Source organism: Microtus ochrogaster, linkage group LG7_11 (genome assembly GCF_000317375.1).
Source record: "Microtus ochrogaster isolate Prairie Vole_2 linkage group LG7_11, MicOch1.0, whole genome shotgun sequence".
Taxonomy (NCBI): Eukaryota; Metazoa; Chordata; class Mammalia; order Rodentia; family Cricetidae; genus Microtus; species Microtus ochrogaster.
This window is the reverse complement of record NC_022032.1, coordinates 16176460-16191276: the sequence shown is the minus strand read 5'-3', so window position 1 is coordinate 16191276 and position 14817 is coordinate 16176460.

Here is a 14817-nt window from a genome sequence, read left to right as displayed (position 1 = left end):
CCTCTCCCTCTCCCTCTCCCTCTCCCTCTCTCTCTCTCTCTCTTCTCTGCCTGTGGATCAGGATGTAAAGTTCTCTGCTACCCCCTCCAGTGTCATGCCTGTCTCCTTCCTGCCAGAATAATCACAGACTCACAGACTAACCCTCCAACTGGAAGCAAATACCTAATTAAATGTATTCTTTTCAAAGAATTGCCTTGCTCATGGCGTCTCTTCACAGCAATGGAACAGTAACTACCTAAGACAGCACCTTCTATATACATTCTTCCAATTCTTCCATTATGTTTTTTTTGTACATAGGCACCCCAGTGTTGCCCTGTATCCTGCTTTCCTCCTCTTATATGAGCATCCGTCTTATTATACTAGGGCCCACTCTAACGTCTCCAGTACACAGCTCTACATAAAGTACTGGAGCTGGAGCAGGAGAGTTCTTTAACATATGTATTGGGCATCAAACAATTCAGTCCTTAACATTATACCCTTTACACCCCCAAAATCCATCAATGCCCTTCTCGGCAGAAAAGTATATCCATTATCATCCCGACAGCCTAAAAGCTTTAGTCCATTTACAGCATCAAGCCTATGCTCCCATTGTGTGTACTCCTTTCCTCCAAAGTGTTGAAGAGAGAACGGGTGTTTGTAGCACTTACTTACAACGTTGAAGAAGCTTCTGACTTGTGAAAGACTCAGAAAAGTCATGCAATTTGCACAGCCCAGGAAGCTCAGAAGTTACCGGATTAATAAGGCATGTCCCCAAGATTACATAAACAGAAAAACTCACGCTGGAGGGAGGAGATTATCCAGATGACTGAACTGGCTGCAAGTTATACAGTAAGCTCCAGGATGCAACATTTGTGAGTCATCCCCCACACTGAGGTGAGCTTTATGATGACATAGTAGTCACCGAGTAACTCCTCACCCATGCAATTATAAGTAACCCCAAATAATAACCTTGGTTCAAAAAGACAGACCTGAGTGGGATTGTTTCTTTGGTGTGTTGTCAGTATTCTATCTGAGCTAATTAAATGTTTGTTCACATCTCCCCACCAAAAAAAAAAAATGCAACAACAAAGCACAGCAGTTCAAAATCTGTCTTAAATATTATCTAAATCAAATGTGTGAAAGACTTAAGTAAGATTTGACTCATCCTGGTAGAGAAGCACAGAGCCCTGTCTAGCTGAATCAATGAGACCAGACATATTTTATGATTCTAAAATATAATACTGAGTAAAACATAAAACAGACATTCCTACCTCAAAAATTAGAAATTGGAAGGAACAACTGGATTGGGGACACTGCACAATTTCATAAACTGAGATACTCAAGGGGCATCATCATTGGCTTGAGCTGAAGGTACCAATCCTTTCCTCAAGGTGACAGTATTACCTTCATAACCTTGGGCATCAAGCCTACACCTGGGGCTGTGATGCTGATGTTGCCTAAACATCATCTTTGGCATCCTCCCCAAAACATGCTTGCTTAATTTTGCAGTGTTGATGGGCTGGGAATTTTTCAGCTCTTCAGTTTTTGTTCTTTTTGTCTGTTGTCTCATAAGTCACTACATCCTTTAAGAGGAAGCCAGGCTACATGCTTGACACTTAGCTTAAAATTATTCTCAGGTAAATATTCAAGTTTTTTATTAACAAATATAGCCATCCATCACACGTTAGAACTCATCAGATCCAAAGGATTCCATGGCTCCTAACAAGAACCATATGGTCTCGCTGTTGTATCCCGTTTTCAGCTGAGAGCTCACCAGAAGCCCCTTTAGTGTTCATGTTTCTACCAACAACACTCCAAAGTAAGCCAGACTTTCCCAACTCTTCCAGTCCTAGTATCAAACTTTATATTTTCTAGAGAAGTGGTTCTCAAAGTTTCTAATGCTATGGCTTTTTATACAGTTCCTCCTTTTGTTGTAACCACCAACCCTAAAATTATTTTTATTGCTACTTCTTAATTGTAATTTTGTTACTGTTATGAATCAGAATACAAATATGTGATATTTAGATGGTCTTAAAACAACCTTGTGAAAGGGTCATTAGAACCCAACCCATGGGGTCACAGCCCACAGGTTGAGAAACACTGCTCTAGAGAGAATCAACAGAATATGAACAGAGAGGAGAAATCTGTTTCAAGATCCTGGCTCATGCAATTATTAAGGCTTGAAAAGTTCAAAGTCTGATGATTCAGGAAAGAAGAAAGAAAACTCAAGGAAGCGTTAAAAATTCAAGTCTAAACACTGACTCCTGGAAGAGTTCCTTGAGAGGAGATTTGAATTAATTATGCCCACCCACGTAATTAAGGACCACTGTGTTTCTTGAAGCCAGTTTGATTATTAATCTCATTTTTAATAATTTGAAAGGACTTCTAAGACCTTGAAAGGCAATATATTTGCCCAAATAAAAAAAGGCAATATATTTGCCCAAATAAAAAAAGGCAATATATTTGCCCAAATAGTGCTAAAACTACCTATCAATGTTGTGATCTAAATTATTAGCTATTAAGAGATATACTTTGCTTATTTTTCCATTATCAATATAAGTGACATTATTATTGTCTTTTTATGGAATTTTTAATTGTTCCTATAAGTATTGTAAGTTCTCTCTGACCACCTGTCATAGTCACAAACTAATTCTATGAGAGTCTTTCTACTTTGAAAACAAATGTAACCTTCTCTATGGAGCACGTCATGGCTCATCCCGACCACAGCAATGACTAGAAGTGAGGGGAGGGAGAGCGGCTAAGGTTCCTCCTGAGGAGGGATCATCCATCAGTTACCATTGCATCTCAGAGGCTCCTGCAAGGCTGTCCAGTATTTTATAGTTACACATATGATGTCGAATATATTCCAGTTTTTATCCTGAGTAATAAGCATCTGTTTGTAGGTGTTTAATGGACCTATTATTTCTGGAATTCTATGAAAAGTCACTTTTAGTGAAAAATAGTTGAGCTTTGTTTCAATAGTGCCTGCTGGCTGTACCTGACTTAACATCACCTTTTCCCATCACTACTTCCTTAGTAAACACTGCAATGATCCTCAGATTTATATTCCTACAAATTTCATTTCCACAGGACATTCTTCGAGATGACTGGAATGCCTGTGCCATGGTTTGGTTTGGCCAGTGATAAATAATTGTTGGTATTATTTTCTTATAATGAAGAAATTTGTGGTGTGTTGCTTGCTGGTAAACATCAATTCAAATACTTTTGGTCAAAATCAAGAAGATGATTGCATCCGTTGTCAATTCCTGACCATCACGGTGGTAAATTTTAGAATTAGGGAAAGACAGTGTGACTGACACTGACTAGAACTGGGTGATGTTGCCTGTGTCACTGAGAGTACTGACTAAGATCCTTAATCAATCACAAGCCAGAGGACGTGCGCCAATCTCTGAAACCCGAACCTACAAATTTATTGTACCAAACATGGTATTTGATGTGCCATTTCCCCTGAGAAAGGTGTCTTTTCTTAGATACCTTTATATTGTTTTGAAAATATGTGAGTGGCAACTTAGTTACATTGTCCAAATAAATATCTCCTCACTCATATTAACATAAAAGTAAAATCAATGTTTTTCTTTCAGTTGCTTCTACAATAAGCCTCTTATTTTAGATTTGAAGAAAAACTGCAAAGATATTTCTTGGTCCTGATACCTCTGTGAACACAACTCTAGGGTAAGTGGTTCAATCAGGGTGCTTCTAATGCCATTGGTTCTGGCATAAACAAATAGAACTACACGTTCTCAAACTTAAACCAATCAAATCAATGCTCTCCTTCTGTACTTACCTTATTAAATTTACTCTCTTGCCCCCTTTGGTTGAGCCCTGAACTAGCTGGGGTTTACTATTTACTTCGATAAATTATTTTAAAATATAATATGTTTCCATTTGTCTTTTCGTGTTTTTAAACTACTTTCTTTATTATCAGTATTGTATTTGACTTCAGCAAGCACACTTATCAAAATAGGAAGTGTACCACTGTAAGTAACCACTGTACTACGTACAAATCAGGTTGAGCTGCTAGAAGAGATGACCTCAACATTAGAGAACATCAGCAAACATAGTTATTTTTGTCACCTGGTTAAGGGAGCTTTTGTCAAGATTTTCCTCCCTAATTTACTTTTTTAAGCTATTCTATGTCCCCTCTTATGTGGAATCAAGATGTAAGGCTAAGGTTAAAAGCCATGTTTTGTGAGAATAACTCTAAATTAACTTGGAATCCAACACTATGGGGGAAAAAATAACACTTTCTCTATTTATATTTAATTAGATTTTCAGCACTTATTGATATCAACATGAAATTGTTAAGTATCTTGTGTCCTCTGGCTTATAATCCTGTACCAGGTTTTTTTTTTTTTTTTGTCTGTTTTGTTTTATTGTTTCAACGGCTCCATGCTGGCCCCTGAGCTCCTTCAGGCAGTCTCCCCAAGACCTTTCTCACCTGCTTTTATTCTTTGGGTGTTCTGAGCACGTTTCTACTTTCCACTGCTTCCCTAGCCTTATTGTGTATGAGTACTTTATTTTTAAAGCCAAATAAAATATTAAAAGCTCAAGACACTAGTTCTGTTTGTCTGGAATGAAAAGCAGAACTTCCTAATAACTTTTGTGATCTTTGTAGGTAGAACGGCAGGACCGTTTCACCAAGCGATGATTAAACAAACAGCCAGGTTAAAGAGTTATGTGAGAAGGTTTCTCCCAGCTGAAACTTTCATGCCTCGGGCGGGAGAGACGAGGCAGTAACACTGAATTCTAATAACAGCCTTTAAAACCTTTCACTCCAACACAACACCAGCGGAGATTATGGACTCCCTGTTAATACAGAGCTCTATTGGCTGCAGTCTCTTGAGCACCCTTTGCGCTTTCTTTTAACCTTTGCCAGTGTTAGTAAATGTCCAGTTGTCACTGTCCTGTGAAATCACCTACAGAATAATATATTCTCTCTATATATGATTTTGGCCCTGGAGACCCTAGGAAAGTCTACCGTGTAGATTCAGGTCACTTACACAAGAATGAGCTGAAACACAGTTGCCCTTTGAATCAACAGGACTCCTGAGGATTCTAACATACCATACATCCGTGTTTGTATGTTCCTTAAAAGAAGAAAGTTTATAGGCATTTTTATTCTGTATTTGAGCTTCCTAGGAGGCAGCCTACACTTGCCTGACGGCTTTATCGACATCACACAAAACCAGGGTTGAACGAAAATGACACAGTGAAAAACTATGATTAATATTCGACATTTCAGGTTTTCCAAATGCATACCCAGGTAATTAGGTGAGAAAACTGGCTGTGCCAGCGAGGGGTTCTCCGCATATCATGCCCCTTATTTGGAAAAAAAATGAGATTCATTCTTCTAGATAAACTAAGAAAAATAGATGAATCTCTTTGTGCTCTCAAGGTTATTTATGGAAAGAGCACAAGAATTTAGAGATTCTGCAATGTGTCCTGGATTATCATCATCATCATTATTGCTACTTCTGAGTGCTTTTAAATGACTCTTTTCAACATCCAAAACCATATAAAGAACGGTGCAATCGCTTGTAGATCCAGTTGCCATCAGCTTCATCAGGTCAAATGCCACTTAATATTTATTATTCTTTAGAATTTAACAGAGTAGGGTGACACATGACTACAAGTCCAAACCTGAGCAACTGGGGTTAGAGGCCAGAATGGGAATTCCTTTATGTTAATACAAATGCAGAGAAAGTCATCAAATATGTAGTATAGCTAATCTGGACTTATATGTTAGCAATGACAATATTTTTTAAAAAAAGTTTCAGCGATGTCAACCTGCTTCAAAACTCTAGCTGTGTTCAATGACACAATGTGTTTACAGACTGGTTAACTTGACTTTTGGTAAATCTTAGGCAAAAAAAATTCTAAATCCTTAAAATGTAATTTCAAGAAAATTAGGTATATCTGAAAGTCAAGGTGGGAAAATATGTGCTTTCCCTCCTCTGAAATAAGAGTCATTTCCATAAAACGTAGTTTAAGAGGATATGAATTATGAATTTATAAATTAAGAGATATGACAGGATCTGCTACTTTGGTTTTTGATGCGGGAGATTTTAAAAATGCTGTATTTTATCTTGCTGTTTCCACAAAGGCTCTTAGCAACCTTTCCTATTTTCAACATCGCTTTCTGACAAGACAAAGAAGAGGTAATCTGTGGGTGGCACGCTGAAATAATAACCAGGGGAGTGTCATAAGAAAGAACATGCCAGCGGCTGGAATGCTCACTTACTGCAGCTCCCTGAGTCAGGATGAATGCGAGCGTGATTACTTATACACAGTGGTTCGACTTTTGAAATCCAAAAGAAGTCATTAATTCCAAAGGGTATATCTCACAAGGACTGATGTCGCCTTTTTTTAAGAATAAAGAAAGGGGAAGAGTGGGGAACCGACTTACTTAGACTTCTCTCTGCTTGTCCCGTTCTTTTTTTGTTCTCCCTGTTTTAAGCAGTTGCAATATAAGCTGCCACTGGCAGTGATGGCTGCTCAGGTGGCTGAGCCTTGTCTGTTCAGCCCCTCCTACTTCACTCTAGCTAAGGACCCTGAAGGCAGCCAATCTGCTCCAGGTTTTATATCCCAAGGCTCACATTGCATATTGAACTTAAGCCCTGAAGGATCCTTCCGGGGTGGAAGGAGAGGGCAAGGGATAGTTGAACAAAGTCTGTAATGTCCTTTCCTTCTATCTGACTGTTACATTCCAGAACGTTTTCCAACTGTTCTTTAGAGCTACATTCTTGGTAGAACTGGTCTACTTCAAGATCCCCTGGACAACTACCCCATGCATGTAGCTGTTCAAACCCATAGGACATGACGTTGTTCTCACTACCTATCTGCTATAGTCGCTCCAGACACTGTTACTGTTTATTTAGGTACACACATCTTTAGATGACCTAAAAGGAAGAAAAGAGTTTTTTTTTAAAAAAAAAGAAAAATAAAATGCCTTAGTTTTTTTAGTTTTACCTTCATTTACCTTCTCCTACCATACTCTTTTTTTAAATACAGATTCACAATTTCCCTTCCTTCAGTTGAATAACTTTAAATTTTAGAGTGTGCCCTCTAGGTTTGCCCATCTGGAAATGTCTTTATTTCTCCTTCATTTCTGAAATATATTTTCCTGGCATAAATTTGAAGGTAGCGCCCTTGCCCTTTCACCACTGTCTCTACCGCACCCTCTCCTTGCCCCATGGTTTTGGTGAGTCTTACCCTTGTGCCTACAAAGATAAAATCACCTTTGCCCGTGGATCTTTCTGGATTTCTGTTTCAAGATTTTTGCAGCATAAAAATGCTAAACCCAGGTATTTTTTTTTTCTTCATTGGTTTTCTTTGGGTTCTTAGAGCTAATTAGAAGTAACTTGGGAACGTTCTCAGCCACCATCATTTCAAATATTCATTTTGAAATATTCTTTTACGTTTTCCTTTTGCTAATACAACTAGATGCATATTTTAAGCAGTTGTTTCATAGTTGTTGGTATTTTGATATTTTCAGTCTCTTGCTTTCTATTTATTTCAGGTAGGAATATTTCTAGTGACATGTACTCAAGCTCACAAATTACATCCAGCCAGTTAACGAAGATATCCAAGGCACTTTTTCATTTCTGTTACTGTCTTTTTTGATTTTGAGAGTTTCCTTTGAACACTTTTTAGTATTCCCATTTCTCAGCTACCATTACTTTACTGTTTTGTTTATGTATTTTACATTTTTGTTGGATGCTTAATGAATTAATATTAATACAATTTATATCCCTCAGCTTTTAAACATAAAATCTGTCATTCTGTTGTTGATCTAACATATGTACAAATATGGATATCCATTTAGTTGGATCTGGCTTTTTTTTTTTTTTGGTTTTTCGAGACAGGGTTTCTCTGTAGCTTTGGAGCCTGTCCTGGATCTGGCTTTTTATGTGTGACCATGTCCTCTGTATTGAAGCATTCTCTCAAAAATGAAAGACAACTGGCTCTTGAAAAACCATAAAACCATTACAAGAACTCACAAAATGGTGTCAGGCTCAGAGTCCTCCCTGAGGACCTACAAGAGGCAAATAAATGATGTGGAAGACTCTTGAGGGGAGTTATCTACATGTGGATTTGTGCAGGTATCCTCGGAGATGTGGCCTTTGCGTACCATCACCAAGCTGAGGCAGGCTCATCCATAATGCAGCTGCCATTGAATCATCTTTGCCTCTTAACAACCACAATCAACTCTTTGGTTCACCAATCAAATGTGGCTAGACTATTTTTGATATGTTGGCATTGCCCTATCCAAGTGTTCATATCTCCTAAAGACAAGCTATGGCAATAAATTTGTTTCATGATAACTGTAGCTATAGAGGCAGGGGTAAAACTAAGAACTTGTTATCAGAATCAGTTGTTATCTATGGCTACTACACGACAATCCTGTGGCACAGTAGCAAGATGTGTGAAAGGTGATGCTTTCAGTGATCTCAATATTATGTTTTGCTATCTCAGTGGTCCTGTGTCCCTAGGCTGTGCTGTCATCAAATATTCCATATCTTTCTTTCTCTCCCTTAGAAAGCTAGTAGGGAAGGTAGAGTCATAGATTTCATTGTCCCCTGCAGCTCTTTTTGCTGTGTGTTTTAGTTATGAAGGAGACTCTGGGACACCCTGTAAGGATGACACCCATTGTCATAGTCATGCAGCATTATTCTTGACTCTACCCAATGAATGCTGGTAGCATTCCTGCCTACGCCAGCATGGGTGATGCATACAAAGGCCTTCTCTGGAGATACCTGCAGGGTGCCTGCTAGGAGAGGTGACCCCTACATCTGAGCAGTTGTCACTCTGAATGTAGCCCACACCCTGTATCTCATCAAGCTGGCCAATAGTCTGATTAGCAGACGTCCCCAGCTTCTTCAGACCTAGAACCCATGTGGGTTAGACTCTTTAGATTGACTTGTCTCTCCAGATCTCAGCATAATTTTTGTTCTATCACCTCAGTTACATGAAGAGTTTAAGAAAAATAATTTATTTTTATTTTTTAAAACTTTTTTTCAAATTGTACAATGCAATAACTTTCTAGCTCTTATAACATGTGGGGATTATAAAAGTAATATAGTACAGAACACTTTTATTTGGGCATTTTCTCACTCTAGACAGTTCCTGGAATGTACATTTCTCTTATTCAGGGCCCAAAGCATACAGGGTTAGTAATATATCCAAAGAGCCAAGTATTTTACCTTCAGGCAGCCGTAACCTTAAATTATTAAGGCAAGATATTTAACCATTCTCTTAAATCTAAAGGGAATTAGACAATTAATCAGTCTTAATAACCAACTCCAGCTATTAGTAACAGCTATTAGCAGATGTCTAGGCTACTGACACACTATATTTTAAAATATATTTTTACTGCACATTATATACCACATGATACATTTTAAGAAGTGTGACAGCATAGATATTACGTATATTATATATGTGCTGGATGAAAACATGTTGTACTTATACATAATATACAAATGTATTCCCCCATGTTTCAGTTTTAGATCTCTTCCCCAACCTTGTCTATTCTTTCCTCTGCCCTGGGAAACTGATCAATAGAAAGTAAATTAAAATTCTCCCTTAGTTTCTGGCTTCTGGTTGAATTTAAAAAGAACAGAAATGCAAATGGAAGAAAAAAACTAAAACAGAGGCTTTCAATTCCTCAGTTCTTCCCCGTGTGCTCATTTTAGATGGTATGCATCTTTTCAACAGTCTACTGCTGTCCCTTCGACATGAATTTCCCAGTAAGAGATTACAAATGGTTTTGTCTGCTGCCCACTCACGTCTGAATCATAAAATTCCAGCTGTTTATCTAAGTGTACTGTAAATCACTCTATAGCACCTAAGACAAAGAGGCAAACAACCCAGCGGTACTGAGAAAATGCCAGCTCCAATGTTCCTTTCCTTTTCCCTTAGCTATTTCCTGGGAGTGCCCATAGGATGAAGGAAGTAGGCAGGAGGCCATACTCTGGCTCCTCCCCCAGGCATCTTCTACACAGAAAAATTAATTGCCTTGTGTACTCAGCCCAAATCAGTACCTCTTGTCTTCAGGATAGAATCTGTTCCACTAGCTTTGTGGTCACTGGAAATCTCTTTCAAATTCTGAGAGCTGTTTATCAGACCTAAAGTGGGATTTAATTTGAATGTTCAATGTCTGCCTTCACATTTTTTGTGAAGTCAGGAGAGACATAAATCACTGTTTCAAACCCTACACTGACTATTAAGTTACCCTCAATTATTATGCAAACCACAACTATTTCTCTTCCAAGTCAGGCTAGACTTAATAGATAATGAATTTCTTTCTTTTTTTGCTTGAATTTGATCCTCTATGCAGTATCGGAACCTTCTCCACAAACAAGCCTATAAAACTACCTTGTAAGTGACAGATCCCTTTATGCCAACTCGGCTGCCTGAAATTCAATACATTTTTTAAGGATTGCTATGGACAGAAAGTTCTTTATGAAGCACATCTTTATCTTTAATCTGATATTGTCTCTGTTTTTTGAAATATTATTATGCTTCATTTACACTCCCCTGTTGTCTTTTATTGCACACATACACACTCACAAAGAAAGAGAGAGAGAGAAAGAGAGAGAGATTTTGTTATTTGATGGAGCAAATTATTTATAAAATTGATGATAACGTTGAGCCTGCTGAAGGTGAGTCTTACCTGTTCTCTGAATTCTTTTTTAGATAAGTCTTTCAATTTAACTGGTTCAAATGTTACACTTTCTATAAAATTTTCCAAAATATCAAATGGCGTATCAGGTTTTACTAGTACATATCATGGCACCATCTTTACATATTCTGGTAGCGCCTTATCAAAAATTCTAATTTTATATTCATCTACCTTCCCTACACTTACATGAAGGTGGAGACTATGTCTTATTTTCCTGATAGTGGTAACCTTATCTGTTTGAGCTATTACTAGTAGATTGTTCTTTTTTGCTGCTATTGTTTTGTTTTCCTTGACAGGGTTTCTCTTATTCTATTCCCCATGAAAGCTATAATACATAAAAAGCTCTTTTGCTCATTCTGTTTCCCCATGGTGATTTGCATATGCAAAGTACTCAATGAATATGGTCAAACAACTAACTGCAATAAATAACAGAAAATAAATATGGTCACTGGAGGGCTTATGTTATTTGCTCAACATTGTATCAACTTTACCTAAAATAATGGTTGACAGAGAGTTAGTACATCATTATTTTGTTGAATTAATAGACAAATGATTAAATGGACATAAAATTGTAGTGAGTTATAGTCTAATCTATTCCTAATGCTTAAATACTTATAAACAATTTTAATAAGGAAAAAATAAAAGTAACAGTTTCTATGACAATTGTCCTAAACAGGGAGAGTCTATTAGTAGAAATATTACATATTTTAGAAAACTTTACTGTGGGAAAGAACATGAAAAGAAACTTTTAGAAGTGAATGGACGCTAAAACAAAAATTCTCTAAGTAGGCTCACATTTGAAAGGTTATGATTAAGAAGGTACAGACTTACGCATAACAAGAATCCAGAGGAAAGAACTGAGTATCCTCTGAAGTCTGCTGAAGCTAGAGTGAAGGAAGAAAATAAAGAGAGAAAGAGTTTTGGGTTATATGTGCGGGTATAGGGGAAAACAGGGGAAATGCGAGTTAAAATTAGCAGCATCACTAGCCAATAGGGGTGAAGGCTTCAGGCAGGCACCTGTTTGACTTCTTCATGCTCAATGAGTTGTATAGGTGTTGTCTTCAGCAGTAAGACCTTGCCACCAATTTTGTGAAGAACAACCTCTGGTCTTGGCAACAATGGGTTGCTTGGGGATCCCCTGGAAGCACTTTGGCCGATAACTCAATTGTAAATGCTCTGAACTTTCGAGTCTTTTTCAATTATATCAGTAGGCTATTTTTATCACATCATTGTATAGCTCTCAGCAAGATCAACTTACTGTGAAATGTGGAATTTTGAAGGGGTCAAAAGACTATTACCATGTGGAATGGGAAATGAGATAGAAATAATTTACATCTTGATTTTTATGAACACACAATAATGAGAAATTATATTAGGGAAGGAGCTGGTGAGTATACCTTAACTCCCACCTTAGTTTCTCCCGTGTTCTTAGGGTGCTTGCTTGTGTACACAGTCGCTTCAGTCAGCTCTGCATGGACATACCCTGCTGGATCAGAGCTAATCACCATCTATGGTCTACCGCACTTGCTCAAGTTCTGCATCACTTCCTGAATTCATGCTGAAATTTCAAACAATCTTCACACCATAATCCTAGAGTCTAGACACTCCGAGAAAACAAACCAGAACAAGCAGAAATGATCACCCCTCCAACTTAAAATCCCACGCCATATTTTACATATCTGTGTGTTTTCTGTTAAAGTACTTCGTAAAGTGAGTCAGTTGGCAATGATCCCTTCAATGCATGGCAATGCCCAAATCAGATTTGTGGAGATAGGTAATAATGGGAAATAATAGAGATGTTCTGTGTGTTTCATTATTTTGGGGAAGAATCCATATTCTCTTTCCCCCCACACTTCCAAGAAGTGTGTTTTCTTCAAACATATGAAGCCGTGTGGGAGCTGAGAATTCAACCTGAACACCAAGTTCACTGATAGAGAAGAAAAATCCAACCCTTTCCCCCCAGAATGCTGTACAAGTTCATGTAAGATCTCCTCTTACTGAACCCTGCTCAACCTGTCAATTCCCTTGCCGTGTTATTGTTCTTCATATTCTGCTGAGGCCAAACTATGTCAAATGGACAGACTGCTGTGCCAGAGACAGTCAAATTTTGTCAAACTAAGAAAATTAAAGCCAGGCACTGTTATAATCACACAGCTTGCGAGTCTGCCGGATGCACGGGCGAATCTGGCCCTGCTCACAGCTGCACTCCCCCTTGGCATTTCAACGTTGGCCAAATGTTGATTCAAAGCATAGCAGACCAGAAACCTCTCCAACAACTTCTTCATCTGACACAGCCAAGTGGTTTTGGGTAAGTGGTGTTTGTCAACCTCCCGGCTAAAGTGCTGACCATAAAACTTGAGATAATGAACAAAAATTAGCTCCAGTTGTTTGAACTTATCTTTTCTAGATATTTTTTTTTGACTTGTGGGAAAGTCAGGGTCTTCTCCCCCCCACACACACACATTCTTAAAACATTTACTATTTATTGTGTTTCAACATTTCAAAAGTTTGTGTGGTATTTTATATGGTAGCTTGGTTTTAATGTAGGATGAGAATTATAGTTATACTAGCACTAACAATGAGGTTCTGCCAGTTAATTTATGAAGCTTAAGAATCACCTGTAGACAAAGTAAGTACAGGCTTTGACACTTAGAAACAGATCTCATGATTTAGGCAATAGGTATCTAACTAAACAATGGGGGACTTCCCTCTTGACTATCTGCCCCCTGTCCTTGTCCATGGGAGTCTGGTGTCTGTTAGATGTACTTTCAGGAACTTTGGCTGAGCTCTGAGGTTTCTGAAGAAAAAAAAAACCTGAGAGTTCTTCATTACCACCACATAAATATTCCAAAGAACAGATGGCTTGGAAATTATCACGCCACAAAGAAAGGTGGAAATGGGAATGACCTTTCTTGCTCAATTATCAATCATCGCTTAATGATGGCTAATTTGAAAGCAGCAGAATTCAATTTCCAGACAGAGTATACAGTGTCTTAAAGGTAAAACTTAGAGTGATGGGCTTGTATCAGAGACAAGGACTTTTAAAATGACTTATTTTACAAAGATACATTTTAACCAGCTGATTTTTCCTCAACCAAAAGGACAGAGCATTTAAAAATTGTGTTTATAATTATTCTTTTGTTCCTCCTGCTTTAATGTTTGCTTATTTAGCAGTAAACACCAAGAATTGAAAAAATATTGTCCCTATAGCCTAAAGCAATAAATACGTTATTTCTTATAATCCCCTACAAACACATATATGTGTGTGCCCCATATTAAACAGAAATAAAATTATTGAACAATTTGTGTATAAAGGCAAGAAATATCATAAGAAATATCATTCCTAACGTGTCTCTCACAGCTCATTCTTCCAGAAATCGTATTAATGGATCGACTTGGCGAATCTCCAAGCCAGGGAACAGGCAATAATATGCTCAACTTGTTGTCTCAGTCACAAATAGATCTGGACTGGAAATGAAAGGACATTGCACATTCCAAATTCATTTTGTATTGGTCTTTACTGTCATAAATTAACCAAACCCTCCAAAACTATTTGGTTCAGTTATTGAGAACACATGTGTATTCACCTTATTTCTAATCTTGAAATATATTTATTTATTCTCTGGCCTTTAATCCTTCCTTGATTTGTTGTGATAGCACTTAAAAAAAGAACTCTCTGAAATCCTTTCCGTTCTAAACCTTAACCTGTCCCTCTATTAAATGCTACCACTTTGTCTTATGTGTCTCTAGAGGTATCTAAGAAACTACTCATTCGTCCTTGAAGTTCTGAGAACTTTTCTAGGTTATGGACCTATGAATTCAATATCTAGAAAGATGGTCGTTCTCCCTACATTACTTTCCACTCCATTACAGAAACAGTGGTATATAATACACACACAGTACAGCAAGGGAGAGGAACCTTGAGGTGGTCACGGGTGCAAAGGAAATATGTGAATCGGAGCCTTGATCTATGGAAGCTGGAGGAAGTTGCAAGGACATATCCTGATTTTATAGCCTGAGCATTTCAGGTGCAGAAGATGAAGCCAAAGCATGATTTGTAGACACCGCAGAATGCACCTTCCTTGATAACACCTGGCATTTTAACTGCCTTCGTTTGAAAATGCATTCTGCAC